We start from the raw sequence: 18272 nt of genomic DNA, 5'->3' as shown, positions 1-18272 counted from the left end.
ATACATTCTCTAACGCTCATGGAACATTCTCAAGGATTGCCACAAACTGAGACACAGAGATAGCCTCAACAAATATAAAATGGTTGAAATCATACCAACCATATTCTCTGATCATAATGCTTTAAAACTGGAGATCAACTGTAAAGTGAAAGTAGGAAGAACGACAAATACATGGACATTAAACTACATGCTACTGAAGAATAATTGGGTCAGAGAAGAAATAAAAACAGATCAAGAGATACATAGAAACAAATGATAATGATAGTACAACATATCAGAACTTTTGGCACATAGCAAAAGCAGTCAAAAGAGGAAAGTTCATATCATTACAGGCCTATCTCCAAAAACAAGAACGATCCCAAATAAACAATCTAATGCTTCATCTTAAAAAAAAAAAAAAAATGAAAACTAAAATCAGCATAAGGAAAGAAATAATCAAAATTAAAGCAGAATTAAATGAAATTGAAAAAAATAGAAAAAATAAATGCAATAAAGAGCTAGTTCTTTGAGAGGTTTAATAAAATTGACAAACCCCTGGCTAGACTCACTAAAGAAAAAGGAGAAAGGACACAAATAAACAAAATCAGGATGAAAGGGGAAATTATGATACACACTGCAAAATATAAAGGATCACACAAGAATACTATGAAAAAGTACATAACACCAAATTTAATAACCTAGAAGAAATGGGAAGATACTTAGAAAGATACAACCTTCCTAGACTGAATCAAGAAAATCTCGAAAATCAAAATAGACCAATCAGCAGTATGGAAGTCGAAACAATCATCAAAAACCTACCAAAAAGTAAAAGTCCAGGACCAGATGGCTTCACCAGTGAATTCTTCCAAACACTCAAAGAAGATTTAATACCTATTTTCTTCAAACTCTTCCAAAAAATCAAAGAAGAGGCAATACATCCTAACTCGTGAGGCCAATATTACCCTGATACCAAAACCTGGTAAAGATAACACAAAAAAAGAAAACTAGAGACAAATATCTCTCATAAACACAGATGCAGAGATCCTAAATAAGATACTAGCAAACTGAATACAGCAACAGAGATGGTTTAACATATGCAAATCAATTCATGCAATACACTATATAAACAAATTGAGATAAGAATCTCATGATCATATCAATAGATGCAGAAAAAGCCTTTGACAAGATACAGCATCCATTTATGACCAAAACACTTAACAAAATTGGTATAGAAGGAAAGTACCGTAACATAATAAAAGCCATATATGACAAAGCCTCAGCCAACATCATACTGAATGGCGAAAAACTAAAAAACTTTTCCTGTAAGATAAGGAACAAGGCAAAGCTGTCCACTATCACCACTGTTATTCAGTGTAACATTGGAGATCCTAGCAAGTGCAATCAGGCAAGAGAAAGATATAAAAGGCATCCAAATAGGAAATGAAGAAATCAAGCTTCACTATTTGCAGATGACATGATTATATAGAAAACCCTAAAGACTCCATAAGAACACTATTAAAAACAATAAGCACATACAGTAAAGTTTCTGAATACAAAATCAATGGTCAAAAAGTCATAGCGTTCTTATACTCTAATAATGAATTGTCACAAAAAGAAGTGGAAAAAATAATTCCTTTTGTAATTGCAATAAAAAGAATAAAACAGAATAAATCTAATGAAACATGTGAAGGACCTATACAATGAAAACTATAAGACCCTATTAAAAGAAATTGAAGAAGATCAAAGAAATGGAAAGATATTCCATGTTCTTGGACTGGAAGAATCAACAGAGTTAAAATGACCTTACTACCTAAAGCATTTCACAGATTTAATGCAATCCTCATCAAAATCCCATTGGCATTTTTTAAAGAAATAGAACAACAACAACAACAACAACAACAAAAAAAAACAGATTTGTATGGAAGCAAAAAAGACCCACAAATTGCCAACGCCATCCTGAGAAAAAGAACATGGCTGGAAGTATCACTCTGCCCAACTTCAGGTTATACTACAAAGCAACAAAAGTCAAAATGGCATAGTATTGGCAGAAAAACAGACATAGAGACCAGTGGAACAGAATCGAGAGTCTAGAAAGAAATGCTCATTTATATGGGCATATAATTTTTGACAAAAGAGCCCAAAACATACAGTGGAGAAAGGAAAGCCTCTTCAATAAATGATGCTGGGAAAAGTGGAAAGCCACATGCGAAAGAATGAAACTAGACTGTTGTCTAGACATCACCACATACCAAAATTAACTGAAAATGGATTAAGGACCTGAATATAAGACCTGAAACAATAACTTACATAGAAGAAAACATAGGAACTAAACTCGAGGACCTTTGTCTACGACCATGGTACCCTGAACAAGTCCGATCCTGTCTGATCTCAGAAGCTAAGCAGGGTTGGGCCTGGTTAGTACTTGGATGGGAGACCATCTAGGAAGACCAGGTGCTGTAGACATAAAAAATAAAAATAAAAAAACAAGAGATTGTAAGCTGACAAGTTCTTTGCAATCTGCGAGGTCAACCAAGGGTTGCTTCACCGAATTAATAATAATAATAATAATAATAAATAATAATAATGAAAAAAATAATCTCAATGACCTTAGACTTAAAGAGGATTTTATGAATTTGACCTCAAAAGCAAGAGAAGTAAAAGCAAAAATAAATCAATGGGACTACATCAAACTAAAAAGCTTCTGCACAGCAAAAGAAACCATCAATAAGGTAAAGAGACAAGCATCCGAATGGGAAAATATATTTACAAGCAATGCTTTGATAAAGGCCCAATATCCAAAATATACAAAGATAACAACAACAAAATAATAATCCAATTAAAATATTGGCAGAGGACCTGAACAAACACTTCTGCCAAGAAGACATACAAATGGCCAACGAACATATGAAAATGCAAATCAAAACTACAATGAGATACCATCTCACGCTTGTTAGAATGCCTATTATCAACAGGACAAGAAATAACAAATGTTGGAGAGGATGCAGAGAAAAAGGAACCCTCATACACTGCTAGTGGGACTCCAATGGGTACAGCCACTATGGAAAACGGTATGGAAGGTTCCTTAACAAACTAAGAATTGATCTACCATATGATCCAGCAATCCTTCTACTGGGTATTTACCCCTAAGACTTGAAAACCCATATCCAAAAAGATATTTACACACCGATGTTCATAGCAGCACTATTCACAGTGGCCAGGATGTGGAAGCAACCGAAGTATCCTACAATAGATGATTAGCTAAACAAGCTGTGGTACATACATACAATGGAATATTACTCAGCCATAAGAAGAGATGAAATACTGCCATTTGTGACAACGGTAGACCTTGAGATAATCACACTAAGTGAAATAAGTCAGACAGAAAATGTTGAAAACCACATGATATCCCTTATATGTGAGATATAAACCTAAAAGCAACAAACGAAGAGCTCAGACAGAGACTCATGGTTACCAGAGGGTAGTGGGGAAGCGGGGAGGTAGATGGGGTAAAAGGGTCAAATATGTGGTGACAGAAAGAAATCTAACTATGGACAGTGAACATACAATGCAAAATATATATGACTTACTGTTGAATTGTATACTTGAAACTACTGGATTTCTTTAACCAATGTCAACTTAATAAAATAAATAGACAAAATTTTAAAAGTCAGTGTAATTCATGTCAACAAATAAAGAAAAAGAATTATATGATCTTATCTATAGATACAGGAAAAGCATTTGACTAAATCCAATATCCCTTCATGATTAAAGCTTTCAGCAAACTAGGCAAAGAAGGGAACTTCCAAAACTTGATAAAATACATCTGCAAACCCTTCAGCTAATACATACTAAATGGTGAGAAAACAAATGCTTTCTCACCAAGATCAGAAGCAAGGCATGATGTCCCCTCTTACCACTGCTTTCCAACATCCTATTGAAAGTCCTAGCTCATGCAATAAGATAAGAAAAGGGAAAAATTGTATGTAGATTGGGAGGATGAAATAAAATTATTTGCAGATGTCTATGTAGAAAGTCACAAATTTGAAAAACATACTGGACTAGTGTTTTCCAGAGGGGAGGGGAGGGAGAGAGAAGAGGGGAGGTAGACAGGGTAAAGGGGGTGAAATATGAGGTGACAGAAAGAAATCTAACTTTGGGAAGTGAACACACAGTGTACATATATGTATATGCCTTACTGTTAAAGTGTACAGCTGAAACTTATTAGATTTTGTTAACCAATGTCACCATAAAAATGAATAAAGGAATGAATGAATGAATGAATGAATAAATAAATAAATAAATAAATAAATAAATAAATAAATAAATAAATAAATAAATAAATTTAAAAGTCCTGGAATTAATAATCGATTGTAGCAAGGTTGCCATATAAACACTTAATACACAAAAGTCAATTGCTTTCCTATATACTAGCAATGAAAAATTTGAATTTGAAATTTAAAACCCAATACCCAATATTAGAACCAAAAAAAATTACTTAGGTGTGACTCTAGCAAATATATACAAGATATATAAGAGGACAACTACAAACCTGGCAAAAGAAATTTAAAAATTTAAATAAATGGAGATATAACATGTAAATGGTTATGAAGACAATATTGTCAAGATATCAGTTCTTCCTAACTTTATTATAGATTCAGTGCAATCCCAATTAAAATCCCAAAACATTATTTTGTGGATATTGACAAATTTACGATTTAATTGTAAAGGCAGAATAGCCAACACAATATTGAAGAACACAGTTGCAGGACTGACACTACCTGACTTCAAGACCTACTACAAGAAGCTACAGTCAGCGAGACCATGTGGTATTGATGAAAGAATAGACAATGAGGTCAATGGAACAGAATACAGAGACCAGAAATAGACCCACACGAATGTAATCAATAGATCTTTGACAAAGGAGCAAGTGGAATTTGATGAAGAAAATATACTCTTTTCAACAAATAGTACTGGGACAACTAAACTCCACATGCAAAAAAAAAAAAAGTTAATCTAAACACAGACCTTACACCTTTTACAAAAATTAGCTTAAAATGAATCAAAGACCTAAAAATAAAACACAGACCTATAAAGAAGATAACATAGGAGAAAATCTAAGTGACCTTTGGCTTAGGATGACTTTATAGATACAACACCACAAAAAGCATGATCCATAAAAGAAAAAATAAGTTGAATTTTATTAAAATTAGTAACTTCTGCTCTATAAAAGACTCTGTTAGGAAAATGAAAAGACAAACCACAGGTGGGGAGAATACATTTGCAAAACAATGAGACACCATTGTTATAATGGTTAAGTCTAGTGGTGAAAATCTAAAAAATTGACATCACACCAAATGCTGGCAAAGATGTGAAGCAACTGTAACTGTCATTCATTGCTGATGGAAACGCTAAATGGAATAGCCAATTTGGGAGACAGTTTGGAATTTCTTATAAAACTAAACATACTCTTACAAAATGATCCATAAGTCTACTTCTTCATTGTTACCCAGATGAGTCGAAAATTTATATTCACACAAAAACCTGCACATGAATGTTCATAACACCTTTATTTATGATTGCAAATCTTGGAAGCAACCAACATTTCTTCGGTGGTAGGATAAACACACTATTCCATCTGTAAAATGGAATGTTATTCACCAATAAAAAGAAGTGAGTTAACAAGTCACAGAAAGTCATGGAGAAACCTTAAAAGCATATCCCTAAGTAACATATTACTAAGAAGCCAGTCTGAAAGTATACTGTGTGATTCTAACAATGTGACAATCTGGAAAAAGCAAAACTATGGAGACAGTAAAAAGATTCATGGTTTTAGGAGTTGGGAGGGATGCATGATTGGTGAATAGGTGGAGCAGAGGAGATTTTTAGGACAGTGAAACTATTCTGTTATGATACTATAATGGATACATGTCCTTATACATTTTCCCTAATACATAGAATGTACAACACAAAGAGCAAATTCCAATCTATGACTTTAGTTAACAATGTATCAATAATGGCTCATCAATTATAACAAATGTACCACATTAATGCAAGATGTCAATAATAGGGAAACTGGGAGTGGGAGGAGGATGAGAGGATATATGAGAATTCTCTATATTTTATGCTCATTTTTCTGTAAACCAAAACTGCTCAAAAAAAATTAAATCTATTAATTTAATTTTTTTTACTCTGACTTTTGTGTGGAAAATAATAGAGTGGACAGAGTAGATTCCCAAAGATCATTTAGTAAGATCATTGAAATAGGGTCAAAGACAGTCATGAATTGCATTAAGGTAGTGACAGTGGAACTGGAAATGAACAGGTTCCAGGCATAAAATGGCTGAAGTATTAGTCCTACAGTTTATCTCTGTGTGAAGGAAAAGTATAATTCTTTCTTTGTTTTTCTCTCAGTTCTTTAATTCTATATGCTTTAGGAGTGATGTCAGAAGCATGGCAGTATGAGGGGTCCTCTTGATCTCTTCCCTTGAAATTACTAGTTGAACAGCTATAACCTCACAAGTATTCCCTGCCTAACTCACAATTCTATACACTTTAAAATGTACATTTACAAAAGTCATTCAACACAAATTATATAAAAAATCATGTATATAGTAAATATTTAAATTGGCCCTCAACTTTTATTTCCCCTTCTATTAGAAAAGTTAGAAAAATTGATGGTGGTAGGGTATTTGTTTTAAATTCTCTAACTCCCTTGCACCCAGATTTCTGAATATAACTTTCATTATGCCAGTTAGATGCACTTGCCCAAGGTTTGGGAAGCAAGAGTGAGTCAGAGAACTTTTTCAATGTGGCTTTTGGCTGTCACCACTGGTTAAGATCATAGCTTTCCTGATTCTAGTGTTCATTTGCCAGCTTCCTAGATGTCTCCAGCTTCTTGATCTAATTATTTAGTCCCTGAATGAAGCTTGAGTTGTCTTATTGTTGTCTAGATACTGTTGCTAATGTTGTGTCTCCAGTTCTAACCAGGCTTTGATGCAGTAACCTCCCTAGTGAACTACTTCTGTATTTTTAGAGAGCATTCCAGGAGACCCAATCTAGATCCTGCTCCTTGAGTCTTTCCAAAGGCTTTATATATACCTAAATGTCTGTATTAAACCCTTCCTAACATAATACTTATAGTGAATTTTGTTGTATCCCTTAAACCCTGATTGGTTAAGTGTGCCGCTCAATCCATAGAAATGTTAAAAATCAAAGTTTAGCTGTTATCTAGAAATCTCTCTTTGTTTTTGTAATGAGGAATAAGGACAGGGAAGGGAAAACAGGGATGTCCTGTGAGGCTGATATTGTTAAACACAGACCAACTTTCATTATATCAGTATATAATATCAATGAATGTCTGAGCCAAATAAATTATCCAGATCCTGATAGGTTACTAGCTTTTTGATAGTTTTTGAAATAAATAAAAGGAAAAAAATTGAATAAATTAATTCAGGAAATAGCATCAAAACTCAATGCTTATGAGGCTAGTTTAACAGGAGTTCAAAGGCAACTGCCAGTTTTATTTTCCTTTAAGTAAAGACTTTATCTGGGATAAATATACCTGGTTGGGTTTTATGACTCCAGTGCTAAATTTCATATTCTCTTATTTATTTTTCTAATTGGGATAGTTTTCAAATAAGAAAGTATCAGCATGCTTTGTTTGCTTTCTTTTGATTTTATCAAATGGCCCTTAAACATATTAGAATGTAATTTGATGATACGAAAGGAACCTTGAAATAAATACTGCATATTACCTTTCCCTTTGGTCTTTAAATTGTTTTTAATCCTTCGAAGGTCAGAATACCTAATGTTTTCTGTAGAGGAGTGAGCTATATGTTATGGAAGCATCTTCAACATTCAGCAACCAGACAGAGAACTACAGGGGAGGAGGGGGAACTACTTCTCTTGCCATCTGTTTCTTAGTTATCATTAACATGTGAAAGAAGTTGAGAAATAAGTCACTTTTTAATTTTGTACTAACTTAATGCTCAGTGCAAAAGTGTAGTGTTGCCAGATTTTCCCATTTTTCAAAGAACTCTCAGAAATCTGGACTTTTTTACATAAACCCTCTCAGTTTGAAACTCATCTTTTAAAGGTGTAAACTCCACTTTATGACCTTCGTTTTGACTGACTAACAGAAATGTGCACATATTGTTCCTTAGTAAATGATTTTTATAAACTTGGGTCTGGGATCTCAGAGGGAAAAAAAAGTCACTTATTGAGATTGGAATCTATTGAGTAATTTTCATAAATATTCCCATAAAATGTAGCTATAAAGGAATTCTCATTGTTGGCTAACATGCTATATATTAGGTCCAATTTCATAATTCAACAAAGTTTATTGTGAATGGACGATTGTGATGATTTTTTTCTTAAACGTAATTAACATCACTACATGAGCCTGTAGAATATGTGATGAAATTCCTGTTGAAGGATACTATTGTATTATGAATCCTGAGTTTAAAACAATGTAAGGCGCTATGCGGTAATCATAACTCTAGTAAATGAATTGGACCAACATTCACATTTCTAGGGAAAAGATGTTAAAATAAAATACTCTATACATTACTAGAGTTTTCACTCAAGAGCCACACATTTTATACCTGTCTTTCATAAAAAATTCTGTGTACTGTCATGAGCAAAGTGTTTATCACTTTCACTTTTATGGCATTTATTTTTTTTAAAAAAAAAAAGTTAGGAAGACTGGACAAAATAGCATGATGATAGAAGCTTTATTCATCTGCTCTTACGACCACATCAAATTTGCAATGGAAACAGGAGCAAACAGCAAGTGGAGTCACCTGGAATCTGGATGAACAGAGCCCTACAACTCGGGAGATAAATAAATCACCCTGCAGTGGAAGGACGTAGGAGGGGGCGAGGACATGAGGCTGCCTAGTCCAGAGCAGCTGAGTGAGACAGAGCAGCCAGCAACTGCAGACATTCATCTTAAAAGAGCCGTGTCCGTGACTGGACTTTCACAGTGACAGACTGGCTCACTCTAAGCACCAGCGCCCAGTGTGCTGCTGGGTTTGGGGGGTGGGGGCTCTAGGGACTTACAGGGAGATGCTTAGTTGTCCAAGCAAGGGCCAGAAGTGAGGCTTTCTTCTGGGCAGAAGTGCTGGCGGTATCTATTGTGCCTCTGTTGAGCCCAACTCTCTCCCAGTGTGTGGACACAGCGCCACCATAGCTGAGACTCCATCAAACTGGGTAACAGAGGTAGCTCGCACAGAGGATTCGCTGAAACTGCCTCTCTCCACTCACAACATTACCCAAGCCACATCCAGTTGTGTCCTTGGTGAGTCGGGTGCTCCTTGCTGAGCAGCTCCAAGACTCGCACTGGTGGCAGCTGACCTTGGTTTCTGGTGTGGTTTCTTAAAGTAACTATAAGCACAGTATCTGTAGATTGCTTGCTTAACTTTAACAGGTGGCTTGGAGCAATACGGGCTGGGGCTAAAATTGGCCTACTGCTGAACCCCTCTCAGGACTGTGCCTCTGTACACCTACTACACAAAGCCACACTAAGACCAGAAGACTTAGGAACTTTGCTTTGTACTTAGAAACAGACACAGAAAGGCAGCCAAAATGGGAAGACAAAAGAAGCAGTAACCACATGAGAGAATGAAACAGAGATCCAGGAAAAATGGAGTCAAGCAATCTAGCAGATGCAGAGTTCAAAACACTGTTATAAAGATGCTCGATGCAATTAAGGGAAGTGCAGATGAACTCAGTGAGAACTTTAACAAAGAAATAAAAACATAAAAATGGAAATGGAAATTATAAAAGGGAACCAGTCAGAAATGAAGAATACATCCAAGATGAAGAACATATTACAGAGAATTAATAGAGTGGATGAAGAAGATCAAATCACCAATATAGAGGATGGGGAAACCAAGGTCACCCAATCAGAAGAGCAAGAAAAAAGAAGCCAAGATTATAATAATAATTTAAGGAGTCTTGGGGACAACATTAAATGTAAATATATCCGTGTCATAGGGGTACCTGAAGGAGGAGAGGGAGAACGAGAAGTGGAAAAGCTATTTAAAGAACTAATGATGGAAAACTTTCCTAACCTGGTGAAGGAAATAGACATATAGCCCCAGGAAGCTCAGAGAGTCCCAAGAAAGAGGAACCAAAAGAGGCCAACACCAAGACACATCATCATTAAAAAAACAAAGGTTAAATAGAATCTTAAAAGCAGCAAGAGAAAAGCAGTTAGTTACCTACAAGTGAGCACCCATAAGACTGGCAGCTGATTTCTCAAAAGCAACTTTGCAGGACAAAAGGGCTTGACACAAAATATTCAACGTGATGAAAACCCAGGATTTACAACCAACAATGCTTTCCAACAAAGCTATCGTTTAGAGTCAAAGGACTTATAAAGAGCTTCTCAGACAAAAATAGGCTAAAGGAATTCATCAACACCAAGCCACTATTACATAAAATGTTGGAAGGACTTCTTTAAGAAGAAAAAACATGCAGCAAAAACATAAAAGAATAATGGATGTCAGAAACATGGTGGAAAGATGTCCCCAGATCTCTGCCCTTGAAACAATAAGCTGAACATCTAAAACTCAACAACAACAACAAAACACCAAAACTGCACACTAGCACGTCTGAACGTGAGATCTGTGCATAAGAGCTACCACAGATATGACATGGACCTTAATAGAAAGGTCTTGTTGTCAGTGAGCAGGTTCAAGAAATAAGGAATCGTCACTTTGTGTTCATACATGGCAATGATATAAAATGTCTCCAAAACAGCAGATAAGTCTTTGTCTTCTGAGACTGAGGTTTGAAAGAAAAAAAACATACAGTGGACACAATAATCCATCTGTTAAAAATACCAAAAACTTGAGGTCTGATTTTTAAAGTTCTGGAGAACCCCAAATGCATTAAATGTGACCCAGGTAAAACATCAGAGAGCCAGGGAGAACATGACTATTGAGGACTGTCAGCCTATGCCTAACCACAAACTGGGGGCCAGCGGTAAGAGGGGACATCCTCAGAGCAATAATTAGGCAGTGTTATTCCTACACTGCTGAGGGATGTAGGTCCCCCAATTTGTAAATACAATTACTTGAGCTTGGTGGTATCATAGAAAGGTCTGATACCATTGGTCACTGAAACCATTCACAGACTCTCTTTGCACTTATTCCTTTCACAGAACACCAAAATTGATTTTCCACATCTTTTACCTTCAGAGAGAGAATGCAGTAACCACCAAACTCAAGTATGGTTAACAGTTATATTTCTGTCAATGAAGCTTCACTTTGATTATTTTGACCACATAAGTCAGTTCTTAAAAAGCTGGTCATCATATTTTGTTCTCACAAAACTGAGGCTCTGAACCTGTAGAGTTAAAATATAGACCCCAGTTATGACTTCACCAAGCTAATGCTGCCTAGGAGGGCCCGGAGTAACAAGCTAGCTAGCAAGGAGCTTCAAGGGCATTTCTCTATTAAGATATCTCCAAGTAGAATATAGTTGAACAAAATTTGGCTGGGGCTAGGTTTTTCAGTATTTTTATAATCAACTTGCATTATAAATAATTATATCAACTATCACTTATTAAACACTATGTAATTTAAGATGAGCTCATAAAATTGTCAAAAGAAATCATTCTGAAATTTTGGTTGGTAGTGCATCGAATTTAAAAATGTATTTGGAACCAATTAATCTTTTTACGATAGTGAGTCTTCTCATTCACAAACACGATATAACCTGTTTATTCCGGCCTTTCAATATGTTTCCTCCAAAAAAACTTACATATTTCTTGTTTAGATATTTCCTGGATACCCTATAGTTTTTATAGCTATTTTGTATGGCTATTGTGAATGGGATCTTTTAAAAAGTATACATTTACTAAATGGTTATTGCTACTGTGCAGGAATGTGACTGATTTTTGTATTAGGTTGAATCATATGAAACAACTGATATTTGACTGTTTCAACCTACAAAACTGATGATTTCATATAGTTCGAGCACAAGGTTGATCTGATATTCAGCAACCTTGCTGAACTGTGTTACTAGTACTAATACTTTGTAGATTCTCTTGAATTTTCAATGCATAACCATATTTTCTTCAAATACAGACAGCGTTGTCCTCTTTTTTCTACCTATCTTTATTTCTTTTCTTGTCTTCTGGCATTCAAGAATGCCAGTTCATTACTGAACAGGAAAGTGACAGTGGCCACAACGCCCTGTTCTCAGCTTTAGAAAGAATGGGTCCACAGTTTTACCATTAAGTGTGATGTTTATCATAGGGTTTTTTCCCCTGTATAACTGAGTAAAGGAAGTTCCCTTTTATTTCTTCTGAACCTATTAAAAAAAATCATATGAGCATCCTCTCTTAAAAATTAATATGTTGGATTATATCAACGATGGATTTTCTGATGTTGAAAACATCTTTGTATATAATAAAAAACTAGTCATAAAAAAATGAATGGTAATAACTACATATCTATCAACGACTACCCCAAATGGAAAAGAATTAAGTACTCCAACAAAAGGATAGGGTGGCTGAATGGATAAGTAAACAAGATCCCTACATATGCTACCTACAAGAGACTCAGTTCAGATTAAGACACACACAGACTAAAAGGAAGGGGATGTAAAAAGATATTGCCTTGATGAACTTAGAGGGTATTGTGCTAAATGAAGTAAACCGGATAGAGAAAGACAAATACCACATAATTTCACGTACATGCAGAATCTAAAGAACAAATTAAACAACAAAAACAAACTCACAGATACAGAGAATATTTTGAGGGCTACTAGACAGGGATTGGGGGCAATGGTGAAAAACGGTGAAGAAATTAAGAAATACAAATGGACAGTTACAAAATAGTCATAGAGATATAAAGTGTAGCATAAGGAAAATAATTAACAATGTTGTAATAAATATGTAAGGGGAAAGAGGAGTACTAGATTTAGTGAGGTGATCACTTGAGCTCTAATCACTATGCTGTATAACTGAAACTACTATTGTATGCCAACTATAATTGGAAAAATCTCATTGAATTGTGCAATGTAAATATGAGCAATTGCCTATTATATTTCAATGAAGGGGGAAAATTGTTAGATTGGAAAATCAAACTGTAAGGAAAAATAATTATATGAATAGTGTTAATAGCATTGTCAGACATTTTTATAGTGCACAGTCTGATTAAATAAATGATGTAATCATAACAAAAACTTGTGCATGAATGTTCATAGCAGCATTATTCATAATAGCTTAAAAGTGGAAACAACCCAAATGCCTATCAACTGATAAATAGATAAACAAAATGTGATATATCCATACAATAGAGCATTGTTTAGCAATACAAAAGTAATGAACTATTGATACTTGCTACAACATGGATGAACTTTGAAAACATTATGCTAATGAAGGAAGCCAGCCAGTCACAAAAGGTCACACATGTTATATGAAATGTACATATTAGGCAAATTCATAGAAACAAAAAGTAGACTGGTAGTTGCTTGGGACTGAAGAAGTTGAGGGGAAATGGAAAGTGACTTTTAATGGATACAAAGTTTCTTTTGGGGGTGATGAAATATTATTAAAATTGATTATGGCAACAGTTATACAGCTGTATGAATTTACTAAAACTCTTTGAACTGTATACTTTAAATAGGTGAACTGTATGGTTTGTGAATTATATCTCATCAAAGCTGTTATAAAAGTCATTTGAAGTAATTAATCAACTATAAATTTTATGGAGAAAAAAATATTAGGGTCCCAGTCTATGACTTGAATCGATTAAATCATCTATTAAAATAACTAAGTTTTCAAGTTCTGGTCAAGATGGCAGAGTAAGTAAACACTGCTTGCCTCCTCTCATGACCACATCAAAATTACAACTAACTACAGAATAATCACCATTATAGACTTGAAGTCTAGCTGAACAGAAGTCCTATAACTAAGTACATACAGAAGAAGCCACCTCAAGACTGGTAGGAGGGGCGGAGATGTGGAACGGGCTGGTCCCACACACACATGAGGCGGTTAAAAGTTGGGAGGGATATCTAAGCTGTGGAGGTCACCTCCTGAGGAGTGAGGTATCCCAGCTCCACACCAGGCTCCCCAGTCCAGGGTTCCAGCTCTGGGAAGAGAAGTCTCCACACCTTCAGGCTATGAAAACCAGTGGAGTTTGTGGCTTCAGGGCAAGGGCTGGAGGGGCAACTTTCTCTTAGATAGAAGTGCTAGCGGAACCCATTATTCCTTTTTTGAGCCCTCCCTGCTCCCAGCGTGCAGACCCAGGCTGCCACCATATCTGAGTCTTCATCAGCATGGCTAACACTGGTCACCCTGCCCTAGTGATTTCCTTAGACCCCACCCCACCCAACTTTCAGGCCCAGCCAATGCACTTCCAGTGGCTTTTCCACACAAACGGCCTATGTTGGTTCATACTGCAGACTTTCTTAAAATCTCTCAAAGGTTCACAAACCCCAAACAAGCATGCCCCTATCTCTTGCACTAGGGACAGGACCTCAGTTCACAGCTTACCCTCTCTCAGGCACCTCCAAGCCCAATTTGGTTGGCAGCCAACTGTGAATTGCTTGGTTGCTCATGCCAGATGACTCTGGGCGGGGCATGGACTGTGGCTGATCTTGGCCTGCAGTGGGGCCCCTTTCAGAAGGCCCCAGGGCCTGCAAGCCTGGTAACCAGCTTTGGATCAAGCTGGAGCACCACTGAGAGCTGCATCTGAGGACAACACACCCAAAAGGCAAACTGGGCAGGCACCAGAACCCTACCAAATTGAATCCTACTCTGTAGTGTAGGCCACTGCACAACAGCTCTTCCACAGTAGTCACCAACCACTCCACCACCAGTCAGCCCAAGGGTCAATCCCTCTTCATTCACACACAAATAGAAACCAAGACTCAACTACAACAGGAAGGTATACACAACTCATACCAAGGGACATACCTAGAGCACCCAACTCGGGTGACCAGGGAGACTGCACCCACAGGACACCTACTAAATAAGGCCACTTTACTAAGACCAGGAGACATAGCAATTCTACCTAGTACACAGAAACAAACACAGGGAGGCAGTTAAAAAGGGGTGACAAAGAAACATGTCCTATACAAAAGAACAGAACAAAACTCCAGAAAAAGAATTCACCAAATTAAGGACAAGCAATCTACCCAGTGGAGAGTTCAAAACACTGGTTACAAAGATGCTCAATGAACTTAGGGCTAGAGTAGATGAACTTGTTGAGAACTTTAACAAAAAGATAGAAAACAAAAATGGAGATAGAAAACTTAAAAAAGAACCAGTCAGTAATGAAGAATACAATAACTGAAATGACAAACCTATTAAAGGGAAGCAATGATAGATTGGATGAAGCAGAGGACCAAATCAGCAATTTAGAAGTTAAGGTAGCATAAAACACCCAATCAGAAAAAGCAACAAGAAAAAAAGAATCCAAAAAAACTGAGAATAGTTTAAGGATCCTCTGGGACAACCTCCAGCATACCAACATTTACATCAGAGGAGTACCAGAAGAAGAGAGAGAGCAAGAAATTGAAACCTATTTGTAGAAATAATGACAGAAAACTTTCCTAACCTGTAACCTGGCAAAGGAAATAGTTATAAAATTCCAGGAAGCACTGAGTGTGTCAATATGAACTTAAAGAGGCCCGCATTAAGACACATCCTAATTAAAATGCTAACAGTTAAAGACAAAAAGGGAATCTTAAAAACAGCAAGAGGAAAGCATTACCTACAAGGGATCTCCCAGAAGACTGTCAGGTGATTTCTACACAGAAACTATACAGGCAAGAAGGAGTTAGAACAAAATATTCAAAGTGATAAAAAGGAAGGATCTACAACTAAGAATACTCTACCTAACAAAGCAATCATTTAGAATCGAAGGATAAAGAGCTTCCTGGACAAGAAAATTTTTAAGGAGTTTGTCAGCACCAAACCAGTATTACAAGAAATGTTGGAGGGACTTCTTTAAGAAGAAGGAAAAAGAAAAAAAAAAAAGATTTTAAAAATATTAATTATAAATATAAATATGAATGGCAAAAATATAAAAATGGCAATAACTACATATCTATCAACAATTACTTTAAATGTAAGTGGACTAAGTGCTCCAATCAAAAGATAGGGTAGCTGAATGGATAAGAAAACAAGACTTTTACATATGCTGCCTACAAGAGACTCACTTCAGGTCAGAAGACACACACAGACTGAAAGTAAAGGGATAGCAAAAGATATTTCATGAAAATGGAAACAAACAAACAAAAAAAAGCAAGGGTAGCAATACTTATACCAGACAAAATAGACTTTAAAACAAAAGCTATAACAAGAGACAAAGAAGGACCTAGTAATTCCACTTCTAATTATTTACTTGAAGAAACCAAAAATACTACTCTAATGGGATGTGTAAATTTACATGTTTATTGTAGCATTATTTACAATAGCCAGGATATGTAAGCCACCTGGGTGTCCATCAATGGATGAATGGATAAAGAAGTGGTACATATATATATATAAATATATGAATATATATGAATATGGAATATTACTCAGCCATGAAAAAGAATGAAATCTTGCCGTCTGCAACAAATAAATGGACCCAGATGGTATTGTGCTGAGTAGAGTAAGTCAGAGAAAGACAAATGCCATACGATTTCAATTACATATGGAATCTAAAGAACAAAGTAAACAAAAACAAACAGACAAACAAACTTATAGATACAGAAAACATTTTAATGGTTGCCAGATGGGAGGGGGGTTGGGAAGGAGGGTGAAAAAGGGGAAGGCGTTATAAAATAATCATGGGGATATAAAGTATAGCATTCGAAATATAATCAATAATATTGTAATAACTATGTATAGTGTCATATAGGTACTAGATTTATTGGGGTGATCATTTCATAAGTTATATAAATGTCTAATCACTATGTTATACACCTGAAACTAATAAAATATTGTATGCCAAGTATAATTGAAAAATAATTATTTAAAAAATAATAAATAAAATAACTAAGGTTTTAACCGTTTCTGTTTTTGTTTTCTTTATCATAGACATCTCCTAAGACTGCAGTTCTGTTTAATGTTTGCTACTTCAGATGGTAGAAATAATGTATGTTCCTAATGAAAAATTCAAAAAATTCAGAGGTGCATAAAGCAGAATGTGAAAATCTCTTGTAACTCCAATCCAGTCAACATCTTAAATCTTTTTAAATGCCTTGACTACATTTTGTATGCATAAACCAATACTTTGTTTAAAAAAAAAAATGGTATTATACTATATGAACAGTTTTTCATTGCCCCATTACAGTTAATTTTTGTACTCCTGTAGATTCCTTCAAGTTGCAAGTTTCAGAAAATCCATCTTAGATTGACTTATACAGAAAATGTACTTTATTGACAAAATTTAGGGCCTGGCTGTATAGAGGAGCTTAGATAATGCTATCAGTTCTTGGGTTTGTTCTCTCATTATTCTGTTCTTTGCTGTCTCGGTTCCATTGTCCAGCAGACTCTTGCTTCATGATAACAAGAAGACTGACAACTCTCTGAGCGACCCCAGTAAAAGGAGAGATTCTAGCTTAACAGTTTCTAATAGTCTTGGAATTAAATCTCACTGTCAGTGATTGAGTCATGTGTCCATCTCTGAATCTGTAACTGAGACAAGAGAATGTGCTGTTGATCAGTGGGTCGGGTCTGGGGCACTCATCATCCATACAGGCAGAGATAGTAATGGCCCTCTGACCCACTAAGGCTGAGAGTAGAGGAATGCATAGTTTCCCAATAGAAAGCAGAAAATCACTGACAAGGGGGAAATAAATTTGAAATAAGTAAAGGCATTCCATCTCCAGGCAGACCAGTTTCCATATATTAGCTTCTTTCTATGCATACATTTTTTATAATTTTTGTTGTTGTTGTTCTTTTCTTACTTTATACTTTAAATGTTAGATTTACAGAAAAGTTGCAAAGATAATTCAGAGAAGTCCCATATAGCCTTCACACAACTTTCCCTGGTGTTAACACCTTATATAACCATAGTATATTTGTCAAAACAAAGAATACTAAACTACGAGAGCTTAAATATTTCTGATACGTATTTCTCTTTTGGGGTCTACTAATGGCAAATTATGGCTAAATTACACACTTAATCAATTCCACCAAATTCAATATGCAGTGGTAAAAAGAAAACAGGATAATTACAACTGAAAGGAGGATGAGGAGAGGGAGGTGGATGAGAAGAAGGAAGGAAGGAAAGAAAGAAGGAAGGAAGGAAGGAAGGAAGGAAGGAAGGAAGGAAGGAAGG

General features: G+C 35.7%; 1 pseudogene; it reads left to right on the top strand.

The window, feature by feature from the left end:
• The first annotated feature begins 2323 nt into the window (after positions 1 to 2323).
• LOC111730147 lies at positions 2324 to 2442 on the top strand (annotated as a pseudogene).
• The last annotated feature ends 15830 nt before the right edge of the window (positions 2443 to 18272 follow it).

The sequence above is a fragment of the Pteropus vampyrus genome, unplaced genomic scaffold (assembly GCF_000151845.1).
Source record: "Pteropus vampyrus isolate Shadow unplaced genomic scaffold, Pvam_2.0 Scaffold302, whole genome shotgun sequence".
NCBI classification, from domain to species: domain Eukaryota; kingdom Metazoa; phylum Chordata; class Mammalia; order Chiroptera; family Pteropodidae; genus Pteropus; species Pteropus vampyrus.
Note: the sequence above shows the minus strand (reverse complement) of the source record. Positions and strands in the feature narration are given on the sequence as shown.